This window comes from Argiope bruennichi, chromosome 9 (assembly GCF_947563725.1).
Source record: "Argiope bruennichi chromosome 9, qqArgBrue1.1, whole genome shotgun sequence".
In the NCBI taxonomy this organism is placed as follows: Eukaryota; Metazoa; Arthropoda; class Arachnida; order Araneae; family Araneidae; genus Argiope; species Argiope bruennichi.
In genome coordinates, this window is record NC_079159.1 from 37,434,399 (window position 1) to 37,458,098 (window position 23,700).

General features: G+C 26.7%; 1 protein-coding gene across 2 annotated transcripts in view; it reads right to left on the reverse strand.

The window, feature by feature from the left end:
• Positions 1–23,700, reverse strand: part of LOC129983819 (uncharacterized) — a 312,959-nt gene that overhangs the window by 39,292 nt on the left and 249,967 nt on the right. For both annotated transcript variants that reach the window (XM_056093465.1, XM_056093466.1), the window contains one exon: positions 21,801–21,891. The gene's annotated coding sequence lies outside the window, so the exon portion shown is untranslated. The remainder of the gene's footprint in view (positions 1–21,800; positions 21,892–23,700) is intronic.

Here is a 23,700-nt window from a genome sequence, read left to right on the forward strand (position 1 = left end):
AAATCAAACAAAGGTTCTTTTAAACATGCAAGAACTAATATCATTCTTAAAAATTGCAAAAAAAAAAAAAAAAAAAAAGAGGAGAGGCGGGGGGGGGGGGTGGATTGTTTCAAGCTACGAAAAACAAATGCAAGATAGAAATAAATTACAAATTTATATCGCCGACAGCATTTAAGGTCTTCACATTAGCATATATTAAAAACCATTTGTGCTTACATTACACAAATAAAATGCATCGCGATAGTTCGATTTTGGAATTCACTGCGCATTTTGTATGAGGAAAAGGATTTGACGTTATAACGCCAACACAGCGTGAAGTAAGATGACACGGACAGTTACGGTTGCCATGCAAACTCTTACGTCAAGAAAACTTATTTTATTTTACAGAAAAAGATTGAATGGAATGTGCATTTCGTTTTTTAGATGAGCAATTATGTTATTTAAAATGTCAATAGTTCTAGTTTTCTGTCAATAGTTACAAGGCAGATTTGTTTTCGAAAAGAGGGGTAAATTGATATCAAACAATTCGAATTCATTCTTTGTTTTGAAGATAGAAATTAAACAAATTGATAAAATATAATACATAAAAAAAATGAAACAAAGATTTTTCAAGTAAATATTTATTAATTCAAACTATTTAATCAATCTAATTTAGCTCATCAATTTCATTATAATTCACAAAAATAAAAGCTACACAGCTGATCTTTTGTATTGCAATAGTGGCATATTTATGCTACTTTTAATCCCATTGATTTGCAAAATGAGTTTCCATTTTCAAGTTTATATGCGAAAGAAATAATAAAATCTTTTAATAAAGATAAGTTTTAAATCTTTAATCAACTGTGAATATTAAAACTTTTTGAAAGTAAACAAAAACAAAATTTCCAATTCTGATAAAATTTGAATGTTTCACCAACATATTAACGCAAGAGGAACATTCGAAATAATCTTGTATGATTGTGACACGCGGTCATTTAAATAGCGAGAAAATAGATGTTTCTTCATGTCCATTGAAGCATGGTAAAATGAAATCGCACAATTCGAATGGCGTGTAAATCAAAAATCAAATGTTGAAAAAGTGTTTTCGTGACACGTTAATTCAGGATAAAATCCAGTAAACTTTATTAGCTGTCGATTTTATAATAAATATTTGTTTTATTCAGAAAAGCAAACGATAAAATCCAGTAAACTTTATTAAGTGTTGATTTTTATAATAAATATTTATTTTACTCAGAAAAGCAAACGATAAAATCCAGTAAACTTTATTAAGTGTTGATTTTTATAATAAATATTTATTTTACTCAGAAAAGCAAACGAAAAGAAAAATGTCAACTAAGAAAATTTATTTTAATAAAATAGAAAGAAACGCCTAATTTTTTTTGCATTTACAAAGCATGCTACAAATGCTACAAAGTATAAGGAAAACGTGAGTGAAGATTTCATGACAATTAATTAATAATTTAGTTTTTCTATTAGTTAAAAGTTGTTTTTATTGAGAAAGCAAATATTATAACAGTGCCCAAGAATCGTTTAGTAAACCGAATTTAAAACAACCTAAATACATAAAAAAATCAATCAAGTTTTTAAGCTAATTGTTATCGGAAAATATACTTTAAAAACGATAGTTTTGAGGCTTCCTTTTATTTAAAAAATAATTCGAAGCTCAACTACTTGCCTTTGGAAGTCGAGTTCAAAATGGCTACCTTCCTTTCCGTAAATGTATTCAAAATTTTTAATTACATTTTGTAACATTCTTTAAAAATTATCAATTAATTTAAAAAGTAGCTTTCCTTCGATTTTAAAAAAATCTTTTGCAACAATCTTTAAATTTTGGAGCTAAGAGACTTTAAAATTATTTGTTGCGACAGATTTTCTCATTTTAATTAAAAATAAACTTGAAGAAATATTTTATGCTGGAATTTCGTCGGATACTAAAATATCTTTTCACTTTCGCACATGCTATAATATACTTGGTTTTCAACAGTTCATTTGATATTTGATATTACAATATGGAAAATTAAAGTTAAAAGTATTTCAAATTTTTCTCCCAAACACTGAAGTATGAAATAGCAATTAACTGTTACAGAAACTACTAAAATCTAATTCTTGATTAGTTAAAAACATGAAATTAGTTTTAACCTGAGCAATATTGGGTTTATCAGCAAGTAAAATTAATGACACCAGTAACAAACAGAAAGAAAAAAAAAGCATTCCGTAAATAATGATGTTAAAATATGTAAAAAAAAAAAAAAATACAAATATAATTCGTCCTCTCGTCTCCACTAAAATAGAACATATTACATTAGCAAATTAATCAGCAATGTAGTTTTGAATGCTATTATTGTATTGTCATCAATTATCGCAAATGCAAAATATGTACTTGTCGTTAACTAAAAGGTATTTGCATAAAGAAAGAAATAATTGTGTATCTACAATTTAATTTTGATCGCTCAAGTAAAGAAAATTAAATACGAATGGAATTAATGATTAATTTAATTAAAAATAAACCAATATATATATTGAGAAGAAAAAATTTTGCGCAATTCACTTAGAAAGGAGATAAAAAAAAACCCTTTTTTTTAATAAAATGATTTTCTATTTTGTCTTTTAAATATTAAAACCTCTAGAATCTGAAAGTTTATCCAAAATGCACATATAAATATTTTATACAAACTCATTCGTACAAATGACAATGTTATTCAAAATTTCTGGTATTCTTTCAATTATAATAATTTTTTAATAAATAGAAAAATAGAATTAATAAAATAAAAGGATATTTAAAGTACCAAAATAAAACTTTCAACTTTTAAATGTAAACAGTCTTTTATCGTTTTCATTTTTTTCTTTGTCGATTTTTGTCAGACGATTTCGATTTTGAGATGAATTTTAATGAAATTCTTCAAAACATAGAAAACGACTTTATATAATACCAAAACACAAAACTGACTATCAGAGTGAAATCTAGATAAAATCGATAAAAATGACGTCACATTAAAGTTAAATAAATCGTGATGCCAAGGTTACTGGTCGAAACAAAATCAAAATCTAACATCGTTCCAGTTAGAAGTATATTATAATCCGATGTCTCAAATGCAGAAACATGAAAAAGAAAATGATACAACAAGAATTCACTCATCTTAGAAGAATAAGGTTGAATACTATTATGTAATATATTTTTATTTAACTTGAATTTCTTCACATTTGAAAAGACAGGATTTTTTATAATCTATTATTCATTCTCTTCTTGATACGCTAGTTTTGAAATTTTGTTCTATGGTGTATTCTAGGTTACAATATACTGTTTTAATACTTTCAAAACTTGGATACTTTTTAACTGTTTAATTTTAATTAAATCGCAGCTTTTTGAAAATGAATTTGAGAAAAAAATTGATTTCAAAATTGAATTAAATAATCAGGAAATCTAAATACCAGAAGATGTGTTTTAAAATATGTTTCAACACCTAATATAAATTATTATAATCACATTTTATTTTATTTATAAACAATAAGCTAAAGATGCAGAATTCAAATTTTATTTTAAAAGAAAAAAAATTAAAAAACATATGGGTGTATTTAACTAAAGAAATCAACTGAGAAATAAAAACGCTTCTTGTTTCTTTAAGTTTAGACTACGAATTAATTAAAATCAAATGGCAAACAATATTTAAACACTGCCAAAAGGAAATACAAAGATCAATAAAAACATTACAGTTAAATCTATCAAACTGATCAAATTCTGCTGGAATTGAATAAAATTATACAACAGATTGAGTATTATTTTATAAAATTTATCTAATACAAAAACCTGTTTTCGAATTTCAAAATGCGGATATCTTTTTACTATAATAATCATCACATGTTCAACATAGTTAAAATTACGAAACAAATGTGGGGAATTAATGATTTGATTGCACACGAAAAATTTGTTCCCCAAACTAATACTGAGTAACACGACTAATCTGATTACGGTAGAAAATTCCGTAATTGCCAAAGGAGTATTCATTTCCTATTTCAATTTAACAGATAATAACCCATTTAATTACTTTATTTCTCGAAAATGCCGGTTAGAATTACACAACTAAAATACGGCATTAAATATACATTTTCCCTCGCATTACTAGATTCGAATTAGATAATAAAATAGTATATGTGGTCTGTTACACAAGGATTTCAACACATTTCGAATATTAAATTCTTTTAAACAATTATAGTTTATAAATCTGTGTAAAGGGCTAATTTCAGTTTAAATTTCTTATCGATACAATGTCTGTATGACCTAAAATAATATGTAATGTACTATATAAATAAAAACAAGCTCATGAAAGTGTTTCATAACGTAATCAAGAAATGCATAATTACTCATAAAATATAATATAATAGTATATTGGAACTTATATAAGTCGAAGTTATTGAGATCACAATAAAAATTCAATTTAAACAAAAATTCGTATTAAGAAAAATAAAAAAATAAAAAGTACATAAAAGAAAAGACATTTTTAAAATATGATAAGAAGTTAAGATTTATTTTTAATATTTCAGAATTTTAATGAATAATAAATAAATAGTATTATTTATAACTAAAAATTATAGTTTAATAACAATAATTTTGTTAAATAACTAAGGAAATTTAATAAAGAAACAGTAAACAGCAGTTTGAAGATATGCAGTTAAAAGATATGCCAGCAATTTCGCAATAAAAAAAATATAATTCACAAAATAAAAAGTTCATTTTTTTTATTAAAAGAATCTTTCATATCATTTTTTTTTCATTTAACATGTTGTTCACTGGTAAAATCGTCTGAATCAAAGGAGCAGTTAAAGCAATGAAAACAATTCACATAATATATGATATTTTTATTATGTATTTATACGAAATTGAAGAAAAGGGGAAAATTAAATTTGAATTACCAATGAATATGAATTAAATATATTTGAATTAACCAAGTTCCACAATCAGTAAATTAATTTTTATAGATGGAAATATTCATGTATGCAAGGAGAAGAAATATTTGAGCATGCCAAGGAAAAAGCCAAATAAGTTCCCGCTTAGAAATGAGACAGCGTTACGGAATAAAAATTATAATTAAAAGGGAATAGTAATACCATTAATTCTACTTTTAGTGAGAAAATTAAATTATTTCCAATGTTTAAGATCTTCAAAGGCAGCTTATTTTTTTAAAATTCCCGAATGGTTTTTGACATTTTCAAAACTAAATTTTCCATTTTTTCTTTTAATTAAAAATTTGAATCAATCAGAGTTTAAATTTTTATTTTAGAACAATTCCAATTCCTTTTATTTATTGTACTGCACATTTGATTCATAAATATTTTGCAGTATCATCCTTATATTATTTTACTGACATAATTTCAATAATATGGAATTTTAGTTCTAATATCTATATATTATAATTAATTAATAATCAATTAATAATCTATATATTATCATTAGTAGAATATGATTTATATTTTATTTTAATACAGCATATTTCAAAATGTTGAGTAGAAGTTTTAAGTATTAAGTTTATCAGACCGTGAACAACCAAATTGTTTACAAGGCCTTGCGATGGAATAGCAACCGACGATTACTTAAGGGCGTTGTTCACAGACAAGTTGGACAGAGTCAGGCAAATTATTTTTAACAAGGGCACTGCAAGGAAAGGATGAACGCAATACTTATGTACTGACCATGTTTCCAGGGCAGTCCTTGTTGTATGTTCACGACAATACCGAAAGATCGGGCATCGAATTCATCGCTCTGACCTTTTGTATAGAACATAAGTCCGAGTTAAACCTACATTATTATGGATATATTTTATAACAATGTAAACAATGTAAATATATATATTATATATATATATATATATATATTTTTACAAATGCTTTAATAACATTAGGAAATTTTTAAAAAATAGATCAAATAAACACAGTATAAACATTTAAGTTCAAAAGAGTTAAAAATATTTTGTAGTACATTAGTAACAAAACAACAAATATATGATTGAATATTTTACAGGAATTGTTTTCATAAAAAAAAAGTAGAAAGAAAAACTGTATATATAAATACATTGAAACCAAAACCATTATACAATGGAATGTTACATAATAAGTTACAAATAGTTTTCGCGCTTGAATTAAATGAAAAGAAAAAATCAATTGAATACTATTCCGTTAGGATTTCCGTTACAATTTTTAATACATTAAAATCTGATAATTTTAATTGAGCTTCATTAATTAATACTTCAGGTTTCTAAATATGCCTAATTTATGCTCTTTCTTTAAAAAAATATCATCGCCATTTAAGAGGATAATGGAATTAAAATTATCATTTTTATTTGATTCACAAAAGAGGGTAATTAAAGCAAATCTTCAGAAAGAATTATTATCGCTTCCGTAAAAAGATGAAAATGCAAACGATATTTTGTTAAACGATTTGGAGTTCAATAATTAATTCGTTCAATTTCAAATTAAAGGAGATAAATCTGATATTTTCTTTCTTAACCGGAAGCTATAAACGTAAAAATGAATAAAAGCATAAATTATTACTTAACCTAAAATTGAATGAAGAAGGCATAAAATATTATATTAATATGACTTTTACATTATTGGTTACTCATGCTAAAATGACCACGAAAACACAAATTAAGTTGGGCTCTAATATAGCATTTGCAATTTACGCTAATTATGCAAAGAATATTCTTTATCATTTTTCTTCCCTAAAGTGGAAGAGATAGATGATTGTCGTAAAAGTTTTCTAAAACTTCACTTAACAATTCTCAATTATTAAAAGAATGAATGTCATAAATCGAAATGAAATTTCTAAATCTATACCATACTCTTACTTATGCATTAAGTTTTTTTTTCTAATATATTATTTAGAATATTTATTTACTAGCTTATAAAAAAAAAGAACAATTCGAGTAAAACTAATTAAATATAAAAATTATTTTTAAAAAGTCGTGCTATCTCTCCATAAATTTTGAAATGAATGAAATTACAAATATAAACAAACCAAGAAAAAGAATTATTTATAGTAAGAGAATTTCGGAAATACTGGCTCCGTATGCTTTCAAAATGGACTCCTTTTACTCGAAAATATTCACAAAATGGTTTCTCTAGAGCTCTTATTTAAATAGCATTTATTAAGGAGTTTTTAGAATTTTTTTTACAATTAGATCTTGATTTCCATCACATAGATCGCATTTTCTTTTATCTCATCGTTATTTTAGTGAAATAAACGTCTCCTAGCTCATTAGCAAAATCACGTATCTGAGAATTAACAGAATAGTAGAACTCTCAATTAACCGGATCGTTTAAAAAAATATCTTTCCCAAATAAAGCAAGCGAAAAAACTGCGACTTTGACTGGTACTTTTAAACAAAGAATTTTAATATGATATGTGATAAATAAAATATAGGAAAATTGTTTTTGTAGACCTTAAATCAATATATTAGAAGAAAATTTCGTTTATCCGAATATTCGATCATCCGTATCATACCTGGTTCCAATTAATCTAGACAATTAGAATTCCAGTCTGCTTGAAAAATTAAATGAAACACCATTGTCAACACTAAAACATCTTCCTAATCATGATGAACTTTAAAATATAAACACTGAAAAATATTAATATTGTAATAAGCTTTCCTAACATTAAAAGTAAAATTACGTAACTATCCTTTTTTTTTTTAATTGAAAACAGAGAAATGGAATAATATTGCATAATAATGAAAACATTTTTTTTTAACAAATTAAATATATAAAACATTTTGCGTCGCTTATAATATCGTTTGCAAATATATTTGTACATCATTAAATAATTTAATCTGATCTGAAATTTCGTCAGATTTTTATCGTCTATATCAACTTTCAGTATTTTTGAAATAGTGTCGCATTCACCGACATTATAGAAGGGTAAAAAAAATAAATCGAACTTTTATATTTTAAGAAAATATAAAAGTTAATTAAATACATTATTAGATAAAAAAAATACATTAAAACTAATAAAGAAATTCAATACATCAAATTTATTTTTAATCTATATATTCTTTTTCTTCTTATTATTATAATATATTACTAACATATCTATTCACAAAAATTGAATCGCGCGAAAATCGTTAAAGCAAACTGCAATAAATCAACATCTTCAAAAAAAAAAAAGTTCGAAAAATTTCAGAACAGACATTTACGATGCAGCTGAAAAAAAGGTATCTGAAATGTCTGCTTCTATGGCAACTCTGATGCACGTCACATTGAAATCGAATGATACAAAAAAAAAAAAAAAACTACACGTTTCCTATTTAATAAAATAGCTTCTGTGATTTATACTTATAGTTGTTTTGGTAGATAATAAATTATAACGGGAGAAAATAAGTCAAATGAATTTTTCACAAAAATTGTTGGCAAATTCTGATTTTTGTATACTACTTTCAAATGTATTTCTGTTAACAGTATTGAAAAATTCGTTCATTAATAATTAATTGAGTCCAATCATAATCATATGATTATATAAACATTTAGCCAGTTTAAACTTTGCATTTGCTGTATTATTGCAACTTCGGTTTGCAACATTAATAATTTCTCAGAATAATTTTTATTCAGATATAATTATAGTTCTTATGTTAAAAGTCTTCTTTTTTTTTTTTTTACGAGTTCTTACATCTTCGCCTGTTTATTATAGTACGTTTTTATTTATATTGGAGAGATTCGAGTGCATTAGCTTTATTAAAAATTTTATTTAAATTCTAAAGACTTAAAAAAAATTAATGCATTCAGGGTTGGTTTTTATTTCTGATTAATTTAGTAACGAAATACATATGTTACGGTTAATGTCGACCATTACTATATATATACATATACGTACTATAGTATTGGATAAAAATATACACTTTGGAATAGATTTGTGCTTAAAATATTTCCATTCCAATATCTACAGAGAAATTTTTTTGAAATTCAGGACTGGTAAATAAAAGTTTCGAAAACATTTTTCTAAAATAACCATTTATCTCTTTCGCACTGTAACATAGTAAAACAGAATAATGACCTTTTATTTTTATTTATTTAAAAGATTTGTGCCATGTGCAAATACCGCATCATTTAGCAGATTTGCTAGTCCTGATAGACACCTTGTGCATCATATAATGCAATATTTAGCTAATATGTGGATGATAAGCCTAATAACGTTTGCCATGTGACTGACTATGGCATGATACGAATTGGCTCGATGATTTGTCAATGCAATATATATGAAACAGAGCAACAAGAACAAAAAAAATCTAGCAACAAAATTTATTATATTTTGTGCATAGTTCCTAAATTTGCAATGACATTTTGTTTCTATTCTCAACCACTCCAAGCCAACACACACCATATAAATGGAATGAGGTCACTCTAGAAGCCGAAAAATTGTAGGGGCGCGATGCGACTCATGGAATATTCCACTATTCCAAATTCAATCATTTCACTCCGCTTGGAGTGGCGCGTTTTGGGTTTGAACAGTAGCTAATCTCCGGCTTAAAAATGACTAGATGTGTCTTTTCAATTTTTATTTACATTTAATATATAAACGTTAAGAAAATCATCGGTTTAATCAAAAAAGGCTTTAAAAAACTTATTTCAAATGCTAATTATATGCAGAATATGACCATCATATGTGAATCAGTTTGAAAGTAAATGTTATAAAATCAATATACTGCTAATGTTCTTCTTTTCTCTTATAGCAATTTTTTTAAAATTTGTGATTTTTTAAAAAATATTCTACCTAATTTTAAGATTTTTTAAAAATATTCTATCTGATTTTAAATTCTATGTCCATACTCCACCTATATCAGCTTGCAGATGAAGTATTGGGTTGTGCATCTCGCAAGATTTTAACATACTCTCTCTCCTATAATTTTGATAGAATTTTTTAATGAGATATTCACTAATTAAAGAATCATTATTTCAGATTTTGCTGCATTAACATATTCTCATAATTACATTGCAAGGTTATTCATTTAAAATTGAAGGGATTACATAAAACCTCTAAACAAGAATTCGAATTACGAAAAACTGGAAATGAAACCTCAAGAGAAAACGACAATTTTTATACAAAATGATAAAGATCCCCCCCCCCCCAAATATTTAGAAGATTTGGAAAATGATAATAAATATTAACTGATTAAAATAAATTAAGTGATAATAATTGTCATTAAACTTTTACGATTTCAAAAACAAATACAGTAAATAATTGGAATGAACTAGCACTAAGCAACATTCGTACAATTAAATCTTAAAATAAAAAATTATAAATTCGTATCCAAATTGTTTTGTTTTTCAAAAATATGAAAATTTGTTTTTCACTGTCTTTCCGATAGAATACATTGTAAAATGTATTAGTTAATACAATATAAAGTGAATTAATTATAATTAAAGGAAATTAGCTAGTAAATTAGCTTTAAGAAGTATTAATATATGATAATCTAAAACATAAAATACCATATGTTTCATATGTTTTAAACTTATGAAACTATAATAATAATTTTGAAATATAAAAGTATTCACTAATTAACTAAAATAAATTCGAAATATATATGATATTCTAATATTCTGCTCATAGAAGATTCAATGTCTGGTGGAAAATTCGAACAACTGACAAATCGAAAACGTATTAGTTACCAAGCCACACTTGATAAAAATAAATTGATTGCTGAAATTTAATTGGTAACCACATGAATTAGCAATACCTGTGAAAAGTGAATTTTAGCTTCAAATAAGTAGTAAATTTAATAGTAACTTTAATTAAATTGCTTTTTTTTAACAGAAAATTCGGTAAACTCATTCAGCAAATCGTGATGATGTATTAACAAAGCATGAAAAATAAGAAATTTCTTTTAATTTTAGACAGTAAAATAGGATAGAATAGGTTAATTTTCTATTTTAGATCGTTTTATTAAAAATCAAAACTGCGCCAAGAAGTTTGATGGATTTAAGATTATATACCAATTTTATTGAGTGTCTTTCAGTTATTATCTGATGCCTTATTCAAGTTAGAACTAAGAAAAGTTGTTGAAATACTTTATTTTAAAAACCAATATTGCCAATTTTATATTAAAATCAGAGCAAGACAAATTAAATGTCCAGAATACGATGTTGAATACTGAACTAAAGGACACTTTAATACATCATATAAAATAACAAGAAACTGTTTATTTAGAATCTTGCATTTTTTTTCAATATTCATTCAAATAATCGGTAGAGGAGTATTATAAGATTATTAATAAAACAAACAAAGAAAAACGCACAATCAAAATTTTAAAAAAATGAAACTGAATGAATACATATATTCATAAAATATGAACAATACGCATTTTACGGTCAGTCAGTGTAAAACATAAATAATAAATGTTGCCAATTCCAAAATCTAAGAATGCGCAATTTCTTCAATGTCTGCAATTATTGACAGACACAGCGAAACATCTTAGTGATAAAATTAAATACAACAAACATTCCAACTCTGGTATAAAAATGTTTTTTCTATAATGGGTTACCTTGCATAAAAATTAAATCTAAAATGATCAAAGTATTGACCAGTTGTATGTCTAACAATTTTTTAAAACGCGTTGAAAAAAGTAGTTAAAACAATCATTAACAATTAATTGCTACAATTATTATTATTATTGTGCTGCTTATGGCTGTTGTTTATGCTTAGAATAAAATTTATAATAAAAATTAAAAAATGAATGCGAGTTGAAAAAATGAATGAATGAAGTTATTAAGCGAGAACAATATTATTTTTTCAGTCATTATTTGCCTTAATTAATTTAAGTCATTAACCAGTTTTAACCGGTTTACGAGAGCTTTAAAACTTTTTTTAAGCCAAGAAAAAATTGAAAATGAAAATTTCCATTTGTTCTTTATTCATTGCCTACGCGATTTTGAGCTTCAAAACCCCCTAACCAAAATAACATCATGTTCTCACAAAAAGGAATGTCACGTTTGAGAGCTGAATAACGGGCGTTTCAGTAGCAATGCGATTTTCAGATGATAAACTATTTACCAATAAATTTTTAAACATATTCATTTATATAGAGATTTTATGAAAACAACATTTTTGTAAACACAAACTGCTATTTTTTAATTTCTGAGATCATAAAACAGTTTCATAATGGATTAATCTTAGAACAGAAGTCAAATTCCTCAATGTTTTTCACTTTAGAATGAATGAAGTAATATTTCCCTATTGGGGGAAAGAGAAAATAGTTTTATCAAAACTGTTATTAAACGCGCGTTAAGTTTTTTTTAACATATTATAAAAAATAAATTATTTAATTTCCTCCGAAAAAAAAAATCACATTCCATGAAAATAACAGCTATGATGTCACAGTTCTACGTTGAACTTTGAAAAACACATCTGCTGTCAAAGAAGCATACGTAATAATAAAGCAATACTGGTAAAAGCAGGTCAACCTTTTAAAAACGCACATGCTTTCAAAGAAGCATACATAATAATAATGCAATACTGGTAAAAGCAGGTAAAAAATATATATGCGATTATAAGATGATGATGACAATTGCCATTTATGCTGTATTCATAGCCTATGGGATTTCGATCTTCAAAACCTCCTAAATAAAAAATAAGTATGTTCTCACATGATAATAACAATGTAAAAGAATCAAATAAAATGTTTTGTTAAAGGTTTTAAAAAATTCCCGGTAATTTAACGGTATTCTGATTTGTTTGAAAATGTTATCTAAATATTGGTTGTAGGAAAAATTCAATAAATTTGCTATGATTAGAACCAGTTACCATTTTATGGGTATTGGATTTACTTTTTAGAATTGTAGTGGCTAAATGTTTTTAAATTAATATACAAAATTAAATCAATTCAAATTTATTGTACAACAGACTATTTATAAAAACATAAATAATTAAAAAAATTTAGATAATAACTTGGAAAACAATTATCTCCAAAAGTCTTTCGAAATTAGTTCCAACTTACATTACGGTGTCTAATTTATCGTCCTAGATAAATTTTTAGATATAAATGTACTTTAAACACAAATTATTCAAAAGTAACAGCTAAAAACAATGTAACAGACTTATATAACTATCTGCGTCATAATTAGTTATATAACTCTACTCAGCACACATACGCAGAACACTCATTTGGTTAGCGATTATGTAAAGATGAAAATTCCGTTAAATAAAGTAAAATGTAAATGTAAAGTAAATGAATTCAAGTATGTGTTATATAACAGAGCTTTTACACTCTAAATCTTGCGAAGAAATCGCATTCTCTAAAAATTATTTTAAAACGAAACTATGGAATTAATTACTCAGTCGACTGATATTTTATACTGGAGCTGAATGAACAATGGCAGTTCAAAAATTATTAATAATTCACTTTAATGATTCATTTTTTAAAACAAATTTGAACGTTATATTTAATAAATTATCTTGTCGTAAGATATCCTAATAATTATAAGATACATTAAATTTTCATTCCAATTAAAAGATAAAAAGAATTTTAAAAGAATTCTTAAATTTATCGAAGTTGAAATCAAATATTGCCTTTTTTTTGGAAAAACAGTTTCGCGCCAACTTTCAGAAACTTTTCCCGAGCGAAATATTGCCAAATCTAGCAACCCTCTTTACTGAGTCAATTTGGTCCTAATAATTGTCAACAGATGGCGCTTATTCAGTAAGAGATCGATGAATGCGCTTCAGTTTTTTTGGGTCATCCACATACGTTTATCATATACGCTTTTCCGCTCATCTCAGGTGCGTGCAAGAGATTTAGAGCATGCGTCTAAATTAAGAGAAAAGGGATAATAGTTTTCCTCCAAATTAACCAAAGGCATTGATCAGTTAACAAAACAGCACACGATAGGAATTTTAATTATGTTCGAAGAACACAGAATGTGTTTAAAATTATTCGATGGAAATGAAGAGTGAATTTCTGCATCAGAAAACTTTTTGAATTTTTAAAGTCACTGTTTTAGTTTGTTTTAATGAAGCACTGGCAAACTTTTTAAAGTACATTCTCAAATTTGTAAAAAAAGGTCTCGATGTTTTTAAAAGAATATATTTAAATTTATTTATTGTAGTATTAGTAATTCCATGTATTCGAAAAAAATTCCATTGAATTAAACAAGAAGAAAAACTATGCTGTGTACTAAAAAAAAAGAATGTTTATGACGATGTAAAAGAAATCGAGAATACTAGGAAGTCCGACCTAATGTGCTTCTGCTCAAAGTACTGCGAAAGTTACAAAAAAAAAAAAAAAATCGCAACATTTTGACGACATACTTTCCATAATACAAGCAATGCGAAATGAAACAAAAAGTTAAGAAATCTTAAACAAAGACGACGTTTTTAACATATATATTCATTATCACATAAAAGAAATTTTAACGCTCTGGCTGGTTCAAAGATTTTGTAAGGTAATACTTTTTTTAAATTAAAATTTAAAAAAAAATGGGGGAAAAAAAAGAAAAAAAAATCGTAAATTATCATGCAAGCGCACTTTTTTTTGTAATAGAAATTTTGATCACAGAGTATTTTTAACCACATGAAATGTATTGAACCCCCGAAATATTCTGAAAAAAAATAATAATAAGATTCATTTTTGTAGAAAATTACTCATTAATTTTATAAGATGTAGAAGGTGCTAATTCAGAATCGAATCGTAAAAATTATTGAAATCTTAAAAGTTTTGATATTTTTTCGTTTCTTACGCTCTCGTTGTAAAGCCAATTCATGCTCATATTTCACTGGCTGCTATCTCGATTACTATTGCAATTTTTTTTTTTAATTCCAATAATTTTTCTTCTTATTTTATCCGTGGTTTCAAATATTTTTCGTTCTTTTAAGTTTATATTTTCGTTCAGCTTCTCGCCGTTTTTCTTTACCTTTTATCTACTCAATTGATAACATTTTGCGACTCATGGTTTTTAATATTGTCACGAAGTAAATGCAATTAAAAAAAGTCATTTGTTTCATTTTAAAAAGGTAAAATAAAGACAAAATAAAAAAAGAAACGCTTCCAAACACACTTCAAAGATTAAATATATATATATAATACAACCAAAGAATTAAAGCACGATCAGTTTCAGGAATTTTCTAGAGCTATTTATTTCTGAACATTGTTGCTAATAAATGTTTCTTTTATTTTTCAAAATAAAGAAAAAAATCATAGACGTTTTATTTTCTTAATGTGGCAATACTTATAGCTGACCGGTTTTTTCCGACATCACAATCTCTATTTCCAAAACATTCATACATGATAAAAAGAATCAATGATTCTAACAAGAACAAAATCATTACCAAATCTATATAAAATATATTATGTGTTTATACATTGTGAGTACCCTATTTCTTTCCAAATTTTTAACATATTTAATAAAAGCGACTATTATGCCTTTGGATTACTTGGAAAAAATTCAAAGTTTTCATATTCTGAAGCGAATTTTATCAAATTTAAGAATAAAACGTCTTGGAATGTCCTGTTTATTTACTTAAAAATAAATAGATCATATTAAAAATTTAAAATAAACTTACCGAGCCTTAAAATATTAACACCCAGAAAATATTTTTGCCAGCCTTTAATGCAAACTGCAATCCTTAAAATATCATGAATTTCTTTCATATATAAATTTATATTCTTTAACATTAAATCCATAGTAAGCAGACTATTTTTTAACTCGTGTTTAATTTCCATTTATATTAAAAGACTGAAACGTTGTTTATCAGCGGAATTTGGATAATTCGAACACTTTCTAAAATAAAATTTTAAGTAAAAACTAAAATTTTTAACTTTAAAAAAATTATTCTGAACTCTTTTTATTTATTAAATATACAGGTACTTAGTTACCTTCAATTAATGTAAGTGAATAATCTTTTAAGATTCTTAATGCATTCTAGGACATTACTGCTTTACAATGTCTTTCATAAGAAAAGGAAAAAAAAAAAAAAAAAAAAACTCAAAATATAGTTCACAAAACTTGTAAATTCGTTAGATAACTTTAAAAAAAAATCCAAAATATAATATGCAGTTTGTTCATTAATAATATTATTTTAATTAATAAAAAAATCTTTTAATGTGAATTGTAGTTTTAAAATTATGATTTATCATGTTATAATTATTTTTAAATCCATCTTTGTTTAATTCGAATTTTCAAATAAATCTAATTTTTATTTCAGACACAATTTTGAATTAACTAACTGCAATATTTCCACATCCTAAGGCGCATAAAATGGTATTAACTAAGTATAAATATTTACAATAGTTTTTACATTTTTAAAAGAAAAATTTTGCTTTCATTAAACTTAACAGTTTTTTAAAAAATTATTATCAGAGCTAAAGTATATAAAAAAATTCAAGCAGAAAAAAAAAATATTCATAAAACTTGTCGAAAAAAATAGAAAATCCGTTAAGAATGTTTATTTAAGGTTGCTATAAAACACATGTGCAAACAAAAAGAACGTATCGACTGAATTTCAACAACCGCACTGTTCTGGATACTAAATCATAGTTCACACAAACAAGTCATTAAGTTAGTTTTATTAAATTATATAGTTAGAAGTTTTAGAAAAAGTATTTACATTCGTTGCCAATTTTTTTAAAATAAAAAATTAAAGAGCAAATAAAAAAGGGATGATATTTAAAAAATAAGAGCAAATTCACATCGTTTCATTTTGTCACTCATATTCTTTGAAATAAATTTCGAAATTGTTATTTTTGCATAATAGAACAAAGCGTTTTGTTGAACATTTTTGGTGTACGACCTAAATTTTAAACTAAAAATCGGAATTCAATTTTATAATTTAAGAAATTGCGACAACTGTCATTAATTATAATTAAATCTGAAAAAAAAACCAAGAGTGATTTAATGGCGCGAATGTTTGTAATGAAATTTTTAAAAATGTCGGATTATTTTCATTGTATGTGTACATATTGATAGAATTAAAAATAAAACGTATGTGATATATATTAATCATCACATTTGACTATAAAATTATAAAAAAGAAATGTTCCTTTGGATGATATTGGTCACGCCATTTTTTTTTATTACGAATATTCTTTGTTCTGTCATTTTTTATTAAATAATTACGAATGTTCTTTTATTTACTTCGATATGCAAAACCACTGAATGGTTTAACTTCATCATATATTATTGACTGGTTAGAAATTTAAACGATTGATAATTTTAGAAATAGCATGATATATCAAATTACATTTGTAAAATCGTCCTGAAGTTTTGAGTCATATACAGCAAAATGCGGGCATGATTAAAAAAAGTATTTGGAGAGGTTTAAACATGGTCGTCAAAATCTAGCGACGAATCTTTTTGGTGATTACAATATGTTCTCTGCATATATCATATATGAGAAAGTAATAACTTCCCTCAAAAGGATGATTAAATAATTTGCTAACGTAATTGTTATTTGAGTCGATCGAAAACACAATTTCTTATATTATTGATATTTCACTAAATAATGTTTAATATTTAGTGTTATAACATACAAAGTATAAAAAGCAACATTTTTGCATTGGTAAAAACATAAATGAAAATTAAATATGCGGTTTTTAAATAAAAAATGCAAATCTGTATCGATTTATAATTAAAATAATACATCCATTCTTAGGAATTATTAATATTTTTTACAAATAATACTAAATTTTTATGAGGCCTGATTAAAAAATAAAGCAATAATAATAAATAAGTAAATAAAGTAAATAAATAAGTGCGATATTTACAAAAATGTTTTCACGAGAATACATTACTAAAGTCGAAGGAAAATATTGCAATTATTTTTAGTAAATAATATCTCAATTATTATTCCACCTAATGAAAATATAAAATATATTTCTTTGCATTGAGGCGAATAGTGGATCTAATAAAAATTAAAATTTTAAAATATTGCGGAAAAGGAAATAAAAATAGAGAACAAAAATAAAATTGATATAAACGAATTGATAAAATCATGAATTTAAAAATGGCTTCTTAAAAACAGTTATCTTCGGATTACTGATACAGAATAAAAATCGTTTGGCAGCACAACCATTTTTGACCACGTTATAAATGAGAACTAGGTGAAAAGCAGTTATAAAACATAGCTGATATTTTATTTTAGTTATTTATCAGGTTTTTTTTTTTTTAAATACTGTGTAAATTATTAAAAAAAAAACTTATTCGGAAAAAGCGAAAAAAAAAAAATCGAGAGGAAAACGCAAAAAAAGATTGGTCTATTTATGTTCGAGAATCAATCGTGCTTGTTACATCGAGTCCAATGACCCAACAACGCAATGGGAAGTCGATACAAAGAAGAATCCGATGGAAGATACTCGATGAACACCAACCACTGATTGGAAGCATCGGTCGAATTTAGCTTTTAGCAACACCACTAAACAGTTTGGCGCTGATTTCGGCGACAAACAGAAACGACGGACCTGAACGATGATTGGTTAATTGAGCGACCATGTATCAAAATGTTCTCCCAATTGGTTACCAATTAGACAGCCGAATTCATGGGCAATTAGTAGTGAACTGACGATAACAGCTCCTTGCGATATTCTTTACAAAATCGTCTGCGCTCAAGATAGATGATTTTCGGAGTTTATAAACCTGTTTAAGAACGGCTGTTAAAATGGAAAATAAAGATTTTTTTTATGTGTTCATTAGAATATTAATTAATAATGACAGCAATTTAGTCAGCAACAAATGGGCTATATTAAATGTAATTTCTTTTAATGGGCAATACTTTGGCAATATTCAAAATAATGACAATATTCAAAATAATTTTATAATAAAAAAAAAAACCAACAGGAATATATTACCCAGTAATTTTTTGAATATTTATACAAAATGACTGTTTATTTTTTATGTGTTTAGCTTCTTAGTATGAATATGCATTTTAGAACAGTATCTTTTTGCATAGACCGAGTGAATCAATTTCCAATTTTGTTGAAAGAAAATAGAAAAAAATTATATTTAGCTTAATGTATTTTTAAAACGATCGTGTTCATAAAGAACATCGAACAGACGAATACTATATTTTTTGATGAATAAAGTTCAAAATTAAATAAAAATGTACAATTCTGGAGATAAAACCTGTCACAAATTTCAACTGTCTAGCTCGTTGCATTTTAGTCATTGTATTCATTTGCAAAGACAATGAGAAGCTAAGTTTAGTTATATTTACATCTTGTATACTAGGATTTTTAGAGTTGTAATTTTGAACCATGCTTAAAGACAAAAATGCTTAAAGTCGACAACCCTCCTCAAAAATCCTGCATCACACCAATGGGAAGATATTTGGCCCAGATGATTTATCGTGTATCAAATTAATTCACTTTGCAATTTTTCGGAACAATTGGGTTTCGAACCTGGAACAAATAGATAACGGTGCCTGTGAAGATAGTGAGAGACTTACTGCCGACAGATCTTAGCTCAAAATTTGGTATACATCTTCAGTTTATGAGTACATAGAGTCATATAGTATATCATTTGAAAACTTTCTGTCGACATTCCACCCGACATTTGATATAGATTTACAATTTATAAGTTGCGATCACATACCGTCATGTCATTAGGAGACTTTCTGCAGATGAATTTCGACCAAAATTTAATACAGATATACAATTTATGAATAAAGACCACATACCATCATTATCATTTGGAGACTTTCTACCGAAGGGCTTCGTCCAAAACTTGATACAATTTATGTGTAAAGACAACGTACCGCCATTTATTCGATAACATTCTGTCAACAAATTTCGCCCAAAAATAAAAGGAAATCTACAGTTAATGCGTAAAGACCACATACCGTTATATCATTTGTATACAGTTTATTCCTTTCTTTAACAATCAAGTCCATAGACAAGGCATAATTCCAAAAATTATTTTTTTCGGACTTACTGAGGTCTAAATTTAAATCTCAAGCCAAATTTTTTAACGATTACGACATTTTCCTCTCTATATATTTCGTAAAGTAAAAATTTAAGCATTATAACAATAATCCATGCAGATAATCTAATTATCTGCATGGCTTTGTGAAAAAACAAAGATACCCACAAACAAAATTTTGTCAAGTAAAACTGAATCGATGGAATAGTAATATTTTAACACTAGAACTACCATATTAAATATATACATAGTTTTCTCACACTTATCAACTTGACGGGGTTTTGATCGTCATGGTTTTCGTTGTAACTTTTGGATTAGTTTATGTAAATAAAATACAATTAAAAAGAAACTTTTAATAAAATAATTCATTAATTAAATAAAAAAAATCAGTTTGTATTTGCATTTATAGGAAATCCAATTAGAGCTCTTAGTTCTAAACTGAATTATAATCGGAATAAAATCGATCCCATTCCATTATAAAGGTTGCCGAACACTTTGGATCAATTAATATAATTTCATATGGAAATTTTTCCTGGAAATGTCTACAAGCGATGTATAAATGAATGTAAATACATACTGACGTCCATAGATGGACCACAAAATATTATAAACTTTGAAATAGCTAAAGCTGTCGTTTTGACGGGTCTTGGTAAAAATAGGTCATACTGATTATGGAAGTTAAAATGGCTGAGTGGAAATTGAATAGGAATATGTAATTGTTCTTATATTTCATTAAAAGTCGTTATAAAATTCTGGAATAATGCACAAATTATATCAGAACTTTTAAGCATGAAATTTGAAAGCCGCCAAAATAATGGTCTTAGTAGTTCTAGTGTTAACACAGGGCGAAAGTCTACAAAATACGGTACACACCCGAGGATCCGGCATAATGTGGTGGAATGGTAGACCGGATAACAACCACCGGATCGGCCGGAGTTCTACGAACATTTCTTTACCTACCTATACCAGAAGACAGAGTTTTTATACCAAACTCACTGATATAATATATACTTTTTCACTTCTTATTGAGTACTAAATCCTCTATTTATCTCAGACCGCGTAGAATGCGAACGCAGCCGCTGCCTGGAGAATCATAAAAGCAGTTGCTGATAATGTATCGAGTTACACTAGGAGACTCTGTACTGGAGTTTATATATATATTTATATACTGTACTGCACGTTTCAATAAGTTATTAGAGAAAAAGTAAGCTAAAGGATACAAACTGTTCACATTTTCACATTTTAGCAAATTCTGTAATGCTCAACTTAAACGTAGGAAACGTAAAAAATGTTGCCAATGAGCGCCTTGTCTTCCTCATTTAATTATGATGAAAGAAAACTAGGCCGGATAGTACAGAAGCCGGATAGTCACGAACCGGATACTCGGGAATGTACTGTACATAAATTATATCAGAATTTTTAAGCATGAAATTTGAAAACCGTGAAAATGATGGTCTTGGTAGTTCTAGTGTTACTACACTGTGCAAGTATACAAAATATCAGCACATAAGATTGTATCTGCCGTCATTATATTACTATATAAATATATATTCATCAATTATCCAATTATATAAAATTCGATTATGCGGATTAGGTTTGGCGCCAGCTCTACAGTAAGTGAAAGTCTACTGTAAATGCAAAAGAATATACAATGTATATTATTGTACTGCAGGTTAAACTTTTAATATTCTCTGCCTTTTAAGAGCCAAGCTCAAACAAATGACCATTTAATCCACAAACACCCTTTTCGAGCAACTTGATAAAAGCGCGAATACTGATACAATCAGTACTCTTTAAACGACGCAGCATGGCCCGAATGCTGAATACTTTGAAACAATGCTTAATTACTTTACCATAAACTTCATTAACGACCTTCGCAAATTAGCCGCCAAGCGTATTAAGGAACATAAACCTACCTAAGAATCCAGTAAATCAGGAAGATATTATTTGCTCAGTTATTACTGAATCCTGTCATCAACGTAGTCCCCAAAGCAATAAAGACGCTATCTGAAAACAGAAAAGGAAATACATCAGCATTCGATAATTGAATAATTGGGAGACATGCATTATCTCACCAGGAAGAATTTACAGGATGTTCATATTCAAAATAATGACATTGAAAAAAATGTATGCACACCGATTTTTCTGGTTCTAATAGTTAATTCAAATTCTTACTTGCTTGTGAAGATGGGATTTTGTAATCCATTTTTCATTCACTAAGCATTACATTAGTTTTGAAATTTTTATTCACATCTCAGTTGCGTTCTTGATGGGAATATAATCTCTACTAATAACAAAAAAGAATCTGTATGCACGTGGGCGTTTCATAGGCCAATGTACATCTACCAAATACCTTAGGAAAGCGGAAATGTACATTCTGAGAGGACTTTAAAATTATTAATTAGAAATTTAATTAAAAATTGAACAGAATTTTGGTATTTTTCCATAATATATTTATCTAATATATTTTTCAAGTTATTATATATATATTATGTATAGACACACAATTTAGGAGAGTAGAAATGTGCATTTTGCGGCGATTTTCTCTTGCAATTTTAATTAAAAATTTTATTAAAAATTAAACAAAATTTTCGTATTTTCCAAAAATATTTTTATCTAATATAATATATTTTTCAAGACATTATATATATTGTATTTATACACACCTTAGGAGAGTAGAAATATGCATTTTGCGGTGATTTTCTCTTGCAATTTTAAATGAAATTTATTTAAAAATTAAACTGATATATTTCTCAAGACATTATATATATTGCATATATACACACACCTTCGGACAGTAAAAATGTGCATTTTGAGGCGACTTTCTCTTGCAATTTTAATTAGAAATTTAATTAAAAACTAAGCCAAATGATGGTATTTTCCAATTTATTTTTATCCAGTTAATACTTTTTCTTGTGTACAGCTGACCACCCCGCCACTACTGAATGAAGCAGTATCGACAGAATTTGCTGCGGCCGACTGCTGTCTTGAAACCCGTCCGTAACACCGGCCGATTCATCGAATTGTCATCCTCCGAAGTTGGCCCCCAGCTACAAAGTGGTCATTTTCTGACCTTCCTCCTCATTTTCCCATCATCCTGTTAAACGAGGAGAAAGCCGCCACTAAAAAGAAATACCCCTAAAATTCTTTAACATTCCCCACAATTCTCGTTCTGCAAATAAAAAAAAATCCAAACACTTTAAAACTTTTAAATCGCTGGTAAAAAACACAATTATCCATATCTATCCAGTTAATACTATTGGATCAAAATAAATTTTACACCGCTTTAAAATATATATTAAAAAACTGTCTTTTTAGTGATACAAAATTAACAGTCGTGCAAATTCTTTCTGAATTTAAATTTAAAAAATGATTTTTTTTTTCCATTTATATTCAACAAAAGATTACATTGTTATTTTGAAATTGAAATCGTTTTCATTGTTTTATTGGATATTTAATCGCCGGATTTTTTTTTTTTTTTTTTTTTTAGATAATAGAAAAGATAAAGAAGGAATCTGTTTAATACCCGTATAGTTTACAAAAAATGAAGTTACAACACCGCGAAAATTATTAGCACACATTTTTAATAGAGCCATGATATCAAAGAACTGATTTCCCGTTAGAATGGTTTTCATATATGCAATGAGAACATATCATATATAAGACAATTAAAATGCAACATAACTTTAATGCCAGACAGTTTGGCGGTACCATGGACTTGAAGTGAAACGATTTAACCTGAATTAGGTACAATCGTATCCCCGGCGAATCAGCCAGTTAAATCTAAACGATTAACTGACAATAGGCACAACCATA